This window comes from Ailuropoda melanoleuca, chromosome 7 (assembly GCF_002007445.2).
Source record: "Ailuropoda melanoleuca isolate Jingjing chromosome 7, ASM200744v2, whole genome shotgun sequence".
Classification (NCBI taxonomy): Eukaryota; Metazoa; Chordata; class Mammalia; order Carnivora; family Ursidae; genus Ailuropoda; species Ailuropoda melanoleuca.
The window spans coordinates 38,883,661-38,900,132 of NC_048224.1; the positions used below are offsets into that span (position 1 = coordinate 38,883,661).

At 37.2% G+C, this 16,472-nt stretch overlaps 1 protein-coding gene across 5 annotated transcripts in view; it reads right to left on the bottom strand.

Annotated features, from left to right (window-relative positions):
- Positions 1-16,472, bottom strand: part of LPAR1 (lysophosphatidic acid receptor 1) — a 356,091-nt gene that overhangs the window by 202,485 nt on the left and 137,134 nt on the right. Inside the window, exon 1 of one of the 5 annotated variants that reach the window (XM_034664254.1) lies at positions 14,524-14,731. The exons of the other annotated variants lie outside the window; for them this stretch is intronic. The gene's annotated coding sequence lies outside the window, so the exon portion shown is untranslated. Of the gene's footprint in view, positions 1-14,523; positions 14,732-16,472 lie in introns of those variants that run through there. 5 annotated transcript variants of the gene reach the window in all.

The window sequence follows — 16,472 nt, forward strand, 5'->3', positions numbered from 1 at the left end:
AAAATTGGTGATACCCATAAATCTCTAGGTCTAAGAAGCCCAGCAAACCCCAAATAGCATAAACTAAAAGAAAATCAAAACCAAACCTGGTATAACACAGTCACACTACTACAGAGAAAACTTTCAAAGGAGCTATAGGAGAAAAAAGGACATTAAAAACAGAAAAACAAGTATAAAAATGACTTTTGATTTTCTATCATAAACTATGGAGGATAAAACACAAAGGAATGTCAACTTTAAAATGCTAAACAAACGAAAAAAGCCAACCTAAAATTATTTAACCAGTAAATATATCCTTTAAAAATAAGAATGCAATAAAGACACTTTCAGATAAAAGAAATCTAAGAGAATTTGTACCCAACAGACCTGTGCCAAAAGAAATGCTAAGGAAAAGGAAGTTCTTTATGCTGAAGGAAATGACATATCAGAGGAAGAGTTGTGTTGACACAAAGGAATGAATAACAATGGTAAATATTTGAGTTAATATAAAGACTAGCACTTTTTTTCCTTTCTTAATTTCTGTGAAAGATAATTGACAATTAAAAGAAAAAATAATGGCATTGTGTTGTAGGGTTGATATCATATGTAAAAGCAGAACATATGACGATAGCACCAAAGGTGAAGATAAATGGAATTATTTTACAAAAAACAACTCCATTTATGACAGTATCAAAAAACAAATACTTGGGAAACATTTTCTTCTTCTTCTTCTTCTTCTTTTTTTTTTCTTTTCGAGGGGAGAAAGAGGGAGAGGGAGAGAGGGAATCTCAAGCAGGCTCCACACCCAGCATGGAGCCCAACATAGGGCTCAATCCCACAACCCTGAGATCATGACCAGAGCTGAAATCAAGAGCTGGATGCCCAACAGACTGAGCCACTTGGAAAAACATTTTTAAAAAGAAGTTCAAGATTTGACCACTGAAAATTACAGCACATCGATAAAATAAGTTGAAGACTGAAATGAAAGGGAAGGTATTCCATATTCATGGATTAGAAGATTTAATATTGTTAAGAGAAAAATTCTCTACTAATTGATCTATAGGGTCAATGAAATCCCTAACATTATCCCAGCTACCTTTTATTTTTGCAGAAATTAACAAGATGAGCGTATGAAAATTCTAAATTCAGAATAGTCAAAACTGAAGTACAGTTGGAGGACCCACACTTCTCAATTTTAAAACTTACTACAAAGACATACTAATCAAAACTGTATGACACTTGCATTGGAATAGCATACAGATCAATAGAACGGAATTGAGAGTCTAGAAATAAATCTATACATTTATGACCAACTGATTTTTGATGACTGCCAAGACAGTTCAGTGTGGAAGAATAAACTTTTCAATAAATATTGCTGAGAGAATTATCTATTCACATACAAAATAATGAATTTAGACCACTACTTCTTATCACATCAAAAATTAACTCAAAACAGATCAGAGACCTACATGTAAGAGCTAAAACTATAAAACTCTTAGGAGAAAGCATAGCACAAGTCTTTATGGCTTGAATTAGGCGATGATTTCTTAGATATAACACCAAAAGCTCAAACAACAAAAGAAAAAACATAAAGTTGCACTTCATAAAAATTTAAAACATACGTACTTCAAAAGATACTAGCAAGAAAGTGAAAAAATCCACAGAATGGGAGAAAACATTTGTGCATCACATACCTGAAAAGGAGCTTGTATCCAGGATATATAAAGCATTCTCACAACTCAGCAAATAACTAAAAAATGGGCAAAGTATTTGAACAGATATTTCTCCAAAGATAACAAACAAATAGGCCAATAAATACATAGAAATATGTTCAATGCTATTAACCATCAGGAAATGCAAATAAAAACCATAATGAGATACCACTTCATACCCACTGGGTGACTCTAATAAAAAAATATACACAATAACAAGTGAAGATACAGAAAAATTAGAACCCTTATACATTGCTGGTAGGATTGTAAAATGGTGTAGCCATTTTAGAAAATACTTTGGCAGTTCTTTGAAAATTTAATCATACGACCCAGCAATTCCACTCTTAGGTATACGACAAGAAAATTGAAAAGATATGTTCACACAAAAACTTTTGCGTACAATGTTTATAGCAGAATTATTCATAATAGCAAAAAGTATTATATTTATTTGGCCATAAAAAGAGGTGAAGTATTAATACATGCCTCAATATGGATGAACCTTGAAAACATTATGTTCAGTGGAATAGATAGAGGGCTTCTTTTAGGGAAATGAAAACATTTTAGAATTAATGGTGATGTTTACACAGCTCTCTGAATATATTAAAATCCACTGAATTATACACATTTTAATGCAGGCAAATTTGACAGTATTTGAATTATAACTCAATTTTAAAATGAAGAACTCTGTAGAAAGATGGAAAATAAAGGTTGTTTTATTTGGGACAGAAAAACTCCCTAAATTAATCCATAAATTCCATACAAATCCAATCAAAATCTTAATAGAACTTTTTTTCACTTGACAAAATGATAGTAAATTTCTCAAGAAAATAAACATGAAAGAATTCATCTTTAAAAATCTGGAAAATATTACAAAACATAAGCTGGTTGACATTGAATTAGCTCTCCTAGCTATTATTTATGTGTGTTAAAATACTACAATGTGTAAAAGCATATGCAATGAGAAATTTTTCAATTTTTAATTTTTAAAATAATGCAAATATATTACTTTTATAACAATAAAACAATAAATCAAGCAAAAAAGCAAATTAAAGAATAATCTACAAATCTCCTCCCCCAATGTTATTCTATTTTAGACTAAAAATCCCTCTTCGATATATCTTCATATACATGATTTCAAGTCATTTTTTTCAGCCTTTTTTGATTTCCTCTAAATATAAATCAATTTATGAATAGCTTCCCTAGAGTTTGGCAACTTACCCAAATACATTTAATGTGGACTGACTGGTATACAGTAAACGTTTATTTTCTTGGTAATTCTGGTACTTCATTTACATGAATGCATCCTAAAATCATATTAGCCTATTAGGGCATTTAATGCACAAAATTTACTCTCACCTGTGGTAAGAGCTTTTCATTGTCCTCATGTTCACATTGGGTCTTATAATTCTTCATTGTACATAGTTCGACAAGACAAAATAAATATATTTGCATTATTTTAATTTACATATTTATTATCTTCAATAATGAAGGCAAAGACTCTTTCATATTTTTCTTGGCCATTCCAAATTCTCCATTGATTCCCATTTATCTATTGCCATGTTTATTTTTTTAATAAACATGTAAGTTAGCACTGTTATTTTTAATCTGTTATATGAGTTGCAAATAGTTACTCATTTTCTTTGTTTCTCTCGTCCCACTTTTTGTTGTCTTTTAACCTTTTTATGATTTTTCTCCTTTATAGCAAATATGTTTCTATTTCTTACGCAAAGCCAACAATCTTTTTATTGCGGTTTCTGCCATCGTTTGAAACCATGCTTTAAAAATCTTCCTCCAAGATTTTGTAAATATTCAATTATATTATCTTTAGAATATAATCTTTTATATTTTTATATATTTAAATTTTGGGTATCTTATCAGTTATATATCCTTGTTATTCTTTAAAAATATCATCCTTCAAAAATCTGGATCAAGGATATTAATAACACTATTATTTAAATACTAAAAATTGTGGAACTGCCTACTGCTGAAATGTATCATAAGATGAGATTAGTTGATTATGTAGAACACCCATGAGATAGACACCTTGCGGGAAGTGAGATTTTGGTCTAAAAGGATATTTTCTGATATGAAAATATTCATAATTTAATGTTAAGAGAAATAAAGCAGGACTACACATAGACACACATGCACATTTATGAAGTCTGAGGCTAAAACTATATACTGTGTTGAATTCTAGTAACTTTGAACTAAATAGGAAAATACAGTAAAGTATAAATTATTTGGTTTTAGATGACCTGCGTAATATTTGGAAGTTATTTAGAAATTTTTCAAATATAACTGTGCTGTCAGTGTGGATCACTGATACCCAAACCAAGTCAGTAATATACTTTCTGTAAATGAGCATAAGTCTATCTAGTTCTATATGGTCATATGCAAATATAAATACACTATCACATTTTACTGATACAGTCATGCTTCTCCACTTAAATTCATTCCCACATTTAAATAACGGGTTTTTTAAAAGATTTTATTTTATTTTATATATATATAGAGAGAAAGCACAGGAGCAAGGGGAGGGGCAGAAGGAGGGGGAGAGAGAGAATCTCAAGCAGGCTCCCGCTGAGTGCTGAGCCCAACTGAGGGCTTGATTCCAGGACTCAGATCATGACCTGAGCCAAAACCACGAGTCGGACGCTTAACTGACTGAGCCACCCAGGCACCCCTAAATGATGTCTTAATAGTCAATTAAAAACACAATTCTGGCATAAGAGTTTCAACAACTTGGGGGGTCCCCAAGACCCCCCCAGGTTTGATGATCCGCTGGGAGGACTCCAAGGCTCAGCATAAAGCCATACTCATGGATGATTTATTACAGCAAAACTACCAAAGCAAAATCAAAGCAAAGACCAGAGGAAATCATGAAAGCTTCCAAGAGCGCTCTCCCAGTGGAGTCACAGAGGAAGCACTTAATGTCACAAAACATTGTGACAACACATGTAAAATGTTGTCTACCAACCAAGTTCATTGGAAACTCAGCACCCAGGGTTTTTACTGGAGGCTGGTCACAGAGGCATCCTCTGCCTAGCGTGCTCCAAAATTCCAGATGCCCAAAAGAAAACAAGTATTCAGCAGAAACCACATTGTACAGCCTGTCTAGGCACAGTGAACCACTCTTACTATTTCTGCAAATGGTGGAAAACTTCCAGAAATCCAGGTTTCCAGATGCCAGTCAGGGGCCACCTTGCAAATGGGCATTTCTAAAGATAGCAGTTTCTAGCCTGTTGTGTTAACGCTTTTCTGCACACACTTTATAATTTATCATGGCAATCACATACATACATGTGCTGGTCTCATTCATGCCCAAATAAAGTTAAACAAAGAAAAGTGAATGAATGAAATTTACCCTAAAATTCACTTTTATTGGGTCCACAAATCAATTATTTCAGAAGTGACCAATTCAGAAGGGATCAGAAATTAAAATATTACAATGTGTTTTTCTCAAATTGTAAAATTAATGCACATTCGTTATAGAAAATGTGGAAAACTCAGAAAAATATTAAGGAGATAAAATTCACTGACGCCCTCAATCATAGATTTTACCATTGCTAACTTCTATTCATGGACATCTATTAACATAATTGATACCACACTTACTATGAAAATTTTACTTTGGTTACCTTCATTTTTCTATACCATTAAAAATTCCCAAGAAACATTTTTCATAACGAAAAGTATTTTATCCCTGGTAATAATATAATTTTTAAAGTCTTCTCCTTTCAGTTGGATAGATAGGTTGTTTCCTGTCATTCATATTTTTTAAGCCCTCATAAAACCTGTCAATGGCTTCCTATTGCTCTTGCAATAAAGGTCAAAATCTTTAATATGGTCAAAAAGGCCCCACGTGACCCATGGCTTCCTTCCCTCTGTGGCTGCAGTTCATTCTTTCCCATTCTCTCTCTGCCCTCAATCACCATGGCCTTCCTGGAATTCCTCAAATGTGCCACTGTCTCCTGCTTCACGGTTTACACAGGCGTAGGAAGCCCTGATCGTATATACTGCAATCAGCACAGTTTTAATTAGTCATGTCATTAAACATGCACATTTTTTAAAAGATTTTATTTATTTATTTGACAGAGATAGAGACAGCCAGCGAGAGAGGGAACACAAGCAGGGGGAATGGGAGAGGAAGAAGCAGGCTCATAGCGGAGGAGCCTGATGTGGGGCTCGATCCCATTAACGCCCGGGATCACGCCCTGAGCCGAAGGCAGACACTTAACCGCTGTGCCACCCAGGCGCCCCTAAACATGCACATTTTAAAAATATATATCTTCCATAACAGGCAGTGATCTCCATGGGGGTGGAGCATATATCTGTCTTGTTCACTGGTATATTCCTTCCCAGGGCTAGATGTTATCCCTGGAACACAGACATGCAAAAACAATTGTAGAACTGAGGAACAGATGTATTATAATAGGATTCTACCTTTAAGTCAACCAGTTACCTGGAACAGTGAGTAGAGTTTTGTTTAAAGGTCGCAGCCTGATCTCAGCTAGCTCTGCCTACTAATCGATGGGCCTATGTCCCCATTTGGGTTACAGTTCTATAGGGTGAGCAGCTGTGGCCTTAGAAAGCCAGTTTGGAAATAAGAAGAAGTTATTATCCAAAGATCAGAGATGCAGGCCAGAGGGAGGTCGCTGGCCTGAGGATGCAGTGAAATCTAGGGCTGATGTGGGACATACTCGGGTATTCTGTAGGGAGTCCCAGAGACCCTGGGGAAGGGAAAATGGGAAAAGCCTAACTTTCCCGTGGTTGAACATAATGAGAGCTCAGATCCTTTCATTCAGAATTAGAGGGAAGTGTTAGCTCTGACAACCATAGAGGTCAGCAACCCCTGGGTTACAAACCAATAAATTCACTTAATAGGCAGCCAAAGAGACAGAAGCTACCTTTCCAGATGCTTTTGTGTCTTCCTGGTACGTGGTACTATGTTTACTGTTCCAAAGTTTTATTTCAAAATACACAATATTAATTTTTTTAAAACACTGAACGTAGATGATGGTACCATAAATGTGACATCTTCATATTTGGTACATGAATAAAGAGCCACAAACTATTTGGTAATTAGACCCAGAAATTCTACCTAATGAAAACAACTTAAAATAATTAATCAAAAATATGAGTGAAGGCACAAAAAGGTGTTAAAAACAAAATAAACTTCAGGTTTACAAAAATGCCTCCAAACTTTGGGATAAAAAGCAAAAGGTATTGTTTCATTGATAGAGACAACACTGATTAATAATGATAAGGAGACATATGTATTATTTATACCACTAACAGAGTATAAAAGTTCTGAAATCACATATAAAATTAGATAAGTAAAACAGGCAACAGCCTGAGTGCAAAATGGCAGATAATTTATTTAGCAATTCAAAGATTTTCAATATATAAAATATTGAGTTGCAAAAGGACAGCAGTGTATTCACTGCAAAATCGGCACCCTGGCTTTGATTCCTGGTAGAACGGAGAGTTAGTCAACCCTGGCACAGGCCATGGAGCATGTCAGACTATCTTCACTAGCTAGCTTTCTTTCCTCACCCTTCACTATCTGCGCTTACGTATGTTGAGGGGAGGGCATACGTGTTCCTCAGCAAATCTAACAGCCCTTAGTAGTAACTTCCATACGTACTTGTACAGAAGTGCCAAAGCATGGAAATATTATACACAGAAAATCATGCTGGAGTGCATCTGCCTTCAGCACAGGTCCTGATCCCAGGGTTCTTGGATGGAGTCCCACAACGGGCTCCCTGCTCAGCAGGGAACCTACTTCTCCCTCTCCCTCTGCCGCTTCCCCCTGCTCATGCTCTCACTCTCTCTCTCTCTCAAATAAATAAAATATTTTTTTTAAATAAAAGCTTCCATCGCAGTGTTATTTATACCAGTAAAATATGGACACAACCTAAATGACTAGGAATTGGAAAATCGTTAAACATCTTATATTAAGTGAGCTCACCATAATACTCTGGAACCCTCAGAAAATAATTTTCTAATTAAATTTTAGGTTAACTTGAAAAGATACACCCTGGGAAACTTCTTACGATTAAATAATGAAGGTAAAAACAATATAAAATATACAAATATAACGAGCCTACATCATATTTGGAAAACATACTGAGAGGAAACACAACAAAATGCTAATAACTATTATTAAGATGACAAGTTATAAATTTTTTCCCTACTTTTTGTTGGAACAGAGAAATTACTTTATAAGAAAAATTATATGTGAAAATATATGTGATGTCCGTTTGCTTCCATAGTTTTTGGACCATAACCAAAAAACCTCAAGGTGATTGGGGCTCTGTGGTAGCCACCCAGCCAGAGATTCCCATTTTCAGCCCTGGTTCCAGACGGTCCTCCCAAAGGGCCAGAACCCCCAGGCCTGCACACCATCTTGATTCACCATCTTGAGTTTTTAAGGAAGGGCACAAAAAGAGGATGTTCTTGTAGAACAGGTGAAAGATAATCCTCCAGGAGAAAAAGAGTATATATTTAAAGTGTACAACTTGATGACTGACATTGTGAAATGATTACCAAGCCCAAAATAATTAACACACATATTACTTCACATAGTTAACGTGTGTGTGTGTGTGTGTGTGTGTGTGTGTGTGTGTGTGTTAAGAACGCTTTAGATCTACTCTCAGCAAATTTCAAGTGTACAATACCACACTATGAAGTAGGCCACCATCTGTCCATTAGCTCCTCAGAACTTCAGATCATAGTTGAAAGTTTATAAGCTTCGAGCTACATCTCCTCATTTTCACCTACCCACAGCCCCTAGGAACCATTCTATTCTTTGTTTCTATGAAATTGGCTTTTTTTTTTTTTTTAGATACACATATGAGTGATGCTATGTAGTATTTGTCTTTCTCTTTCTGGCTTACTTTACTTAGCATAACTCCCCTCAGGTTCATCCATGTTGTCACAAATGGCAGGCTTTCCTGGTTTTTTAAGGCTGAATACTATTCCATTATATGTATACACAACATTTTTCTTTTAAAGATTTTATTTATTTATTTGGGAGAGAGAGTGAACACGAGCAGGGGCAGAGGGAGAGGGAGAAGCAGACGCCCTGCCCCCAATGCAGGGCTCGATCCCAGGACCCTCAGATCATGACCAAAGGCAGACACTTAACCAGCTGAGCCACGAAGGCACCCCAACGTTTTCTTTATCCATCTATCTCCCAAAGGACATGTAGGCGGTTTCCATATCTCAGCTATTGTGAATAATGTTATAATGAATATGGGAATGCAGATCTCTCTCCAAGACAGTGACTTTGTTTCCTTCAGACATATAGCCAAGACTGGGATGGCTGGATCATATGGTAGAATGGAAGTTCTATTTTTAACTTTTTGTGGAACCTCTATATTGTTTTTCATAATGTCTATAACCAATTTCCATTCCCACCAATAGCATATAAGGATTTCTTTTTCTCCACATCCTAGCCAACATTTGTTATCTCTTAGCCTTTTCATAGTAACCATCCTAACTGATGTGAGGTGATATCTCCTGGAACCACATACATTTTTATTTCCAGGTGAAGGTAATCCTTTGAGAGAACTAAAGAGCCTGCCTGTCCCTGTGGGATCAAGCTTAAAATTGAATTGTGCTAAGTGATCATCTCACTCCCTCTGTCAATGGCAGGAAATAGTAGCAGAAAGGTAGAGAGACTATATCTGGAGTTTCACCAATTCATGACAACCATAGACCATTACAGAGCCTTCTGTAGGAAAAAAAGAGTCGAGAAAAAGGATATTATTCTGTCCTCAACAGACTCCAGTCCATCCCCTTCCATTGTCCAGATCCTACCATCCCTGGGTTTAAAACTCTACCCTCTGTTCCTCTCTCTTTCCAGTCTTCTCAGTCAAGTGTTCTGTAGCAAATGTACAAGAGCGAAAACCTAATATGTGTCTCCTAGTTAGTAATGAAAGTGACCTAACCAGAATCACCACACATTTATTCAGCACACATTTTCCTTTCACTTAAGGCCCAGAGACATCTGAGGACTCGTGCAGATCATTTCACACTCCAGGTAGCTAACCATTTGCACACCTTCAAACAGATGCTATTTAGGTATGTGTGCACCCTTTACTTAAAGGAGAAACCAACTGAACGCTGGTTGGGAACCCCTCAGGCTCCTCTGCACTGTCCTGGAAACAGGCTCCCTGGCTGTGACCAGAGCTTGCTTTCTAGAAGCCAATTCCTCCCACCCCAAGGGTCTATCTAGGCAAAACACTCATCAACCACCGAGGGAACTCTCCCTGAGAGTAGCTGTGCCAAATACGATTTTCTCCATATAGTTACATTTCCAGTAATGTTTTAGTACCCTTGTAACTAGAGACTCAGGTGCCTACCGTGTTGGCTCACCTTAAAATTTTTCATAATAAAATGCTGGAGGGAAAAAGAAATCAACTCACATTCTCCAGTCCAGTGCTAAATAAACTATGAAGTAAATACATTACTTTGCTGTATCTGCCTTCAGTAACCCCCTTCGCTCCCGATCATTTTTGGAATGTTTTGGAATCACAGCTCCACTCTTCTCTCAAAAGCAGACTTGCCTACATGGAGTCAGTGTACCACTAACCCTGTGAACATCGCAAGGCTCAAACTGAATTACTTTACCTCACCTGGAATATTCGAGCATCAGTTACAGTTCTTTGATTGTGATCACCATGCACTCATTAACTTAAATAGGAAATTTATTGAGAGAATATAGGGAAGCTCACAGGTTTGAAAGAAGGCTTGGAAAGCAGGCATGGAACGTACAGAAACTAGACGGCTCCGAAGAATTTAGGTAACAGCAGGTATACCGTTGCCACAGGAACAGGTGCCATAAGGAATTAACTCCAATCACGAACAGCCTTTCATCATTCTGCTCCTAATTCAAACTTGAGGCAGAGAACTTCCTTGACCATCAGACTGTCTTTAATGGGGAGAAAGATCATTTCCAAAAGAAAACTCAGGTCCTATTTCCAAAAGAAAATGGAACAGAGGCTGAATAACCAAAAAACAAGACCAAAAAAAGCTAAACAAAACAAAGGTTACAGCGTACCTACATTACTCTGTCATCCTTACCAGACACTGACCTGTATTATCTACTTAAACACCACTGTTTTTCATTTCCATCTCTCTCTCTCGTTTTGTCACTCCAACTCTGTGGCCATCTTACTCTCTCTACCAAAATCTCCTAGGTTCTATCCTTGCTCCCCTTCTCAGCCCAGATTCCAATTTTTCATAAAGAAGCATCATCTCCCTATGCTCACTTCCAACACGGGCCAAGGATTTAAGACTTCACTGGGTCACCTTCTGGATCCCACACTAGTGTATCTAAACTTAGATCAGTTTGTATATTTGGGTCTATTTTGTGATTAGGAAGTTCTTCTCTGGATATTGCAGAAGATGGGCCCTTGGTCCAACTTCCTTCTCCAGCACAATATATCGGAACTTAAGGAAGCTCAAGGAGCTAACTTGGTCACCTGAGTTCCACTCTCTCTAGAACAGGAATGTTCTGAGATGACTGCTTCTTAGGAGAGCTACTACCTAGACACAGGAGAGTAATGAAAGTCTGCAGAGCAGACTAAGCCATTTTAAGCAACTAGATTTGAAATAACTAACAATTTCAACAAACATTTGTGAGTAGGGAATGGAGACTTGGCTCCGGAGCTGCACATTTGGGCCGTGTTTATGTGAGTCAGGAGAAAATCTGGCTCCGAAGCTGACACACTAGCACGGTTGTGGCTGGTGCCTCGCAGAGTAATTTGGAGTACATCCAGCCAGGACTGGCCATCGAGTGGGGGAGGCCGGAGGCCAGCTGGAATTATTTTCCATGGGTACCACACCCGTGGATTTTCAGGGTGTCCTCACACCACTGGCTCCATTGTGAAAGAGCACACCCAACGTCAGATAGCAACCTGGGGGGTTCCCATCACCACTTGATTTTCCAAGTTCTGACTTCATTTTCTCCAAGGCATTTTCTCCTCATCTTTCTGGTTACGAGGGACTGCAGCTGCTTTATTTGGCTATGCTTGTCCTTAAAAATGGAATATCAACTGGTTTAAGAGTTTATAGCTGCCTATTCATATTCAGAAAATTTTAATTCTAGTTCTGGCTTCATAAGTTATTAATTGTCTGAGTTTGGAAAAATCACTCTCACTTCTCTAAATTGTCGTTTGTTTGTCTAAAACAAAAAAAATCTGTCCTATGTACTTTGGGTTATTATGAGGATGAAATGTCATAACTTTTCACCATTCCACAATAGGTTTCCTAGGTGTGTCTGATAAAACTACATAGGTTCTTTATATATTAAATATATTAATCATATATAAAATTTTTAAGTCTGGTATTTGCCTTTAATTTTCTTTAGGTTGTTTTTAAAATATAAAAAAAATCAAGCACAATGATTATGAAACGAATACATAGTGTTATTGTTTTTTAAATAAAGAGACACTCCAAAAAATTAAAAATTACTCATAACTTCACTCACCTGTGTGCATTTTGGAATATATACTTACTTTCTGACTATGCATATGTTTGCAGATATTTGTGAAGACATACATATTTTATAACAAAATTAGGATCAGAGATACACAGTTTTGTAAATTCCATTTCTATTTCACAATATATTGCAATTATGGATATGTGAGATGATTTGTAAAATACAAAATATCTTGAAAACCCTCCCCATTACTGTCATTATAATAATTTGTACTACTAACCCAGCAAAACTTATGTTTTCCTAGGATAATGATTAATTTTAAGATTATATTTCTGGGGCATCTGGGTGACTTAGTCAGTTAAGTTACTGACTCTTGATTTCATCTCAGGTCATGATCTCAGGGTCCTGGGATCCAGCCCCACATTGGGCTCCATGTTCAATGATGAGTGTGCTTGAGATTCTCTCTCTCCTGCTCCTCTTCCTGCTTACTCTCCCTCTCTCTCTCTAAAATAAATAAATAAATAAATCTGCAAAACAAAAAGATTGTATTTCCATTCTTAAAAAGTATTGTTTAAAAAAAAAAGCTAAAAGGTACAGAATCCTGAGAGTGAAACAGAGGGTAAAATGTCTCTGAAAAGGACTTGCAGGTGTGAATGTGGTAAAGGAATTTTCCATTCCCAAAGTATGGAAATCTAAGTATTGGAGTCATATATTCTGCCCCTGTATGTCTTGCTTTTTCTATTAACAAAATAAAATATAGTTCTTACCCTAGAACAATTTTTTAATACTTAAAACACATAGCAAAAAATAATAAACATTATGTCTTTAATAATAATACTATAATTAGTAATATTTAATCATAAGTATTTAAGTTCTAAAAATAGGTCTTCAAAAATACTGAGGAAGGGGGTGCCTGGGTGGCTCAGCTGGTTAAGCATCCAACTTTCAATTTCAGCTCAGGTCATGATCTCAGGGTTGTGAGATTGAGCCCCACTTTGGGCTCCATGCTCAGTGGGGAGTCTGCTTGAGATTCCCTCTCTCCCTCTCCTCCTGCCCCCACTCATTCTCTCTCTTTTTCTCTTTCTCTCAAATAAATAAGTCTTTTTAAAAAGTACTGAGGATGTTACAGCTTTCATGGTTTAATTTAGAGATATAACCTATCATTTAACTGTCACAAAACTGTCTTCCCCCTTTACCTGAATAGAAAATTAAACCATTAAAATTTTTCCTAGTACTAGCAGAATAAATGGAAATACATGATCAGAGATTTCACAAAAGAGAGAGTATAATAATCCTTGCTTCCAGTAATTTTAAATGTTCAACCTTCCTATTAAGGAAATGGTTACAGCATTAATATATAAATATTTTCACCATTTATGTTATTAAAAGAAAACAAACACAAGAGCCTGTTGATGGCAGCTGTCCACTAAAATCAGCATTCTCTTATATTGGTGTTGGTGGGAAAAGCGCTATGGCTTTTAGAAAGTAACTATCTGGTATGTCATAGGATAATTTTAAAACAAAGAGTAATTTACCAATAATCACAGTCCTAGAATTCCCTTCTAACAAAAAAGTTGATTACAGTAGGATCTTAATCACAAATTTGGCTGTTACACCTTTATCTATGTTAGTGAAAAATAATAATACAAATATCTGAGAAGAGGAGACTAACTAAGAGACTCTTAGTACCTCCATTCAGTGTGATATATGGCCATTGGAATATGTTTAAAGTAACTCCCTAATAACATTTTTAAATGCTTATGTTATAATAGCATAACAAATTCAAAGTCAAGAACACGCCATAGGCTGCACGTTATTTTTTGTTTTTCATTATTCAGCAAACATCTATTCAGATCTTGTTTTTGTCTTCCACCAGAATAAGGGGATTCTCTTTTCTCTTCCTCCATCTATTTGCATCCCGACTGGATCTCCACCTCAGACCCACTGATGTACTCCACCTTCTCGCGCGGCTCCAGGTCTCCGGCCATAAGAGGACATTGGATCCAGCCTGAGGTTTTATTCTGGTCAGGTACACTACCCTGAAAGCCTTCCGAGCACACTCCACATTCTTTTCATTTCTCCCCTGACCTATAACCTCTCATTTGAAGTAAATACACATCTTGGGAAATAACACATCCCTGTACTCCTTTCCTTCAGTCTTGCAACTGTCAGGTTGCTGCCATGAGTGAAAAAAAGAGGACAGTTGATGGGGGCTAGGAATTTGAGAAAGAGAGAGAAGCATACTTGGCCCCCTTACCAAAAATTTCATATATATGAGGTGGGGAAGGAGGCTGCCTTTCTGCCCAGCAAACCTTCAAGCTCTCAGAGCTAAGGCCTGAGAGCAGAGGTGAGTTAAAATCTCCTTCTGCTTTATTTTCTCACCTGCCATGCACTTTGCCATTAGTAGGGGAGCGTACAGGTCATGGTCTTTGAGTTTCAACCCAGCTTCTGTGTCACCGCAGCAGATGGAATTTCCTTCTGTCCTCCAGAATGCGGTCTCCTAGGATCCGTAGTTTCTAGGGGCTTTATTCATTTAGTTTTATTTGGTTTTAGGATCTTTATTTATTTAGTTTTATATGCCAGTAGTAGCCTAATGGAATAATGGGAAAGAGCATATCATACACTGAGTTTTAAAAGGAAATTTGGTAGCACAAAATCGAAATAGGCATTGTTAAAAAGTTGCCATTACCAAGAGTGTTTAAAATAGCTTAATCACAGCTTACTGTCTTAAATTAGCTGCTTATAACATCTTGTTGTAAATAGTTTTTTTATATTTCTTTGGAAATTGCATATAACTTCGTAAATAACTTTTTAAAAATTCATTTTAATAAAAATCTATTTGGGGTTCTACTACCCTCGTATCCATTTCAAAATTTGTCTTCCTTTCCCTAGATAATGATCCTAAGGAAAATGTTTAATTGAGATGATCTGAGAAACAGGTAATGTAAAAAGAGAAAAATAATTTTGTTTAATTTATGGACTTAAAAAATTTTTTTTAAAGATTTATTTATTTTAGAGAGAGAAAGTGCGTGAGTAGGTGGAGGGACAGAGGGAGAGAGACAGAGAGAAGCAGATTCCCCTCTGAGCACACAGCCTGACATGGGGGTCAACCTCAGGACCCTGAGACCATGCCCCAAGCCAAAAATCAAGAGTCGGACACTCAGCCGACTACTTATGGACTTTTAAAAAATGACGGCATCGGATGAATTTTATTAAACTGCTTCAGGAACAAAATGTCCATTGAAAATATCAGAGACATCATCTTCTAGATGGAGAGAAATGCAAATGTCAGCCAACAATGCATTCATGAGATTTTAGGTCTATTTACTTACAGAAAGTCTAGGAGTTAGCACTGCATGCAAATCTTCAGGCCACAAAAACACTGCAGAAAGATGAAACAATGAAAGTGGCATGCCAAAAGGTTTCAATTAAAGTAGAGCCATGAATGCAATTTAATTGGGATCTCCTTCCAGGGCCAGAAATGGGGCCTCCTGCTCTGTCAGGGCTGGGCCTTGCTGTGGCTTATGTGTGAACAGCTACATGCTGAGGGTCTTACAGTCACTCTTTACATCAAAGCTGTAAGTCAAGCTTCTCCAGTGACTTTCAAGCAAGTTAAATAAACACCCATCAGGGAAAAGAGGGAAAGCTGTGGCTGAGAAAAACAGAATTCAAAACAGCAAGAAGCAGCAGATATTATAGAGACCCACTTTGTCCACCCCCACCCCCATTTGGCAGGTCAAGGATATGACCTCCCCAAGTTTCTCAGAACTGTGATGAACACAACAATACACTGTCCGGGTCCCCCTTCAAGAATGGATTCACTGCTCAGATAAGAGGAATGTGGTCAGCAGCGAGCCTCCAGCTGAAGGAAACTTCAGGGTCGGCCTCCTCTACCCAGAACTGCTTCCCCCGTGGTCACACCCTTCTCAGGGCAGCCTGTATCTAATGACCTAGCAAGCTGTGGGTATAAAGGTTCAGTCATTAGCGTATGCAGTATGATTCCAGATGGCTCTAATATAGCAAAACCACAATAAAATAAATAGAAAAAGAGGGTGAAGTAGAGAATAAAACAGTACCAGGTGATAGGATTAGTATACAAATCACATTCTATAAAGTCCTATACATTTGCTAGTGGTGGATTGCAAATTTGAGTTTAATAAGAAATGTCCTCTGGGGCACCTGGGTGGCTCATTCAGTTTAGTGTCTGACTCTTAATTTTGGCTCAGGTCATGATCTCAGGGTCATGAGATCAAGCTCCACATGGGGCTCCATGCTGGGTGTGGAGCCTGCTTAAGATTCTCTCTCTCCCTCTCCTTCTGTCCCCCATCCCT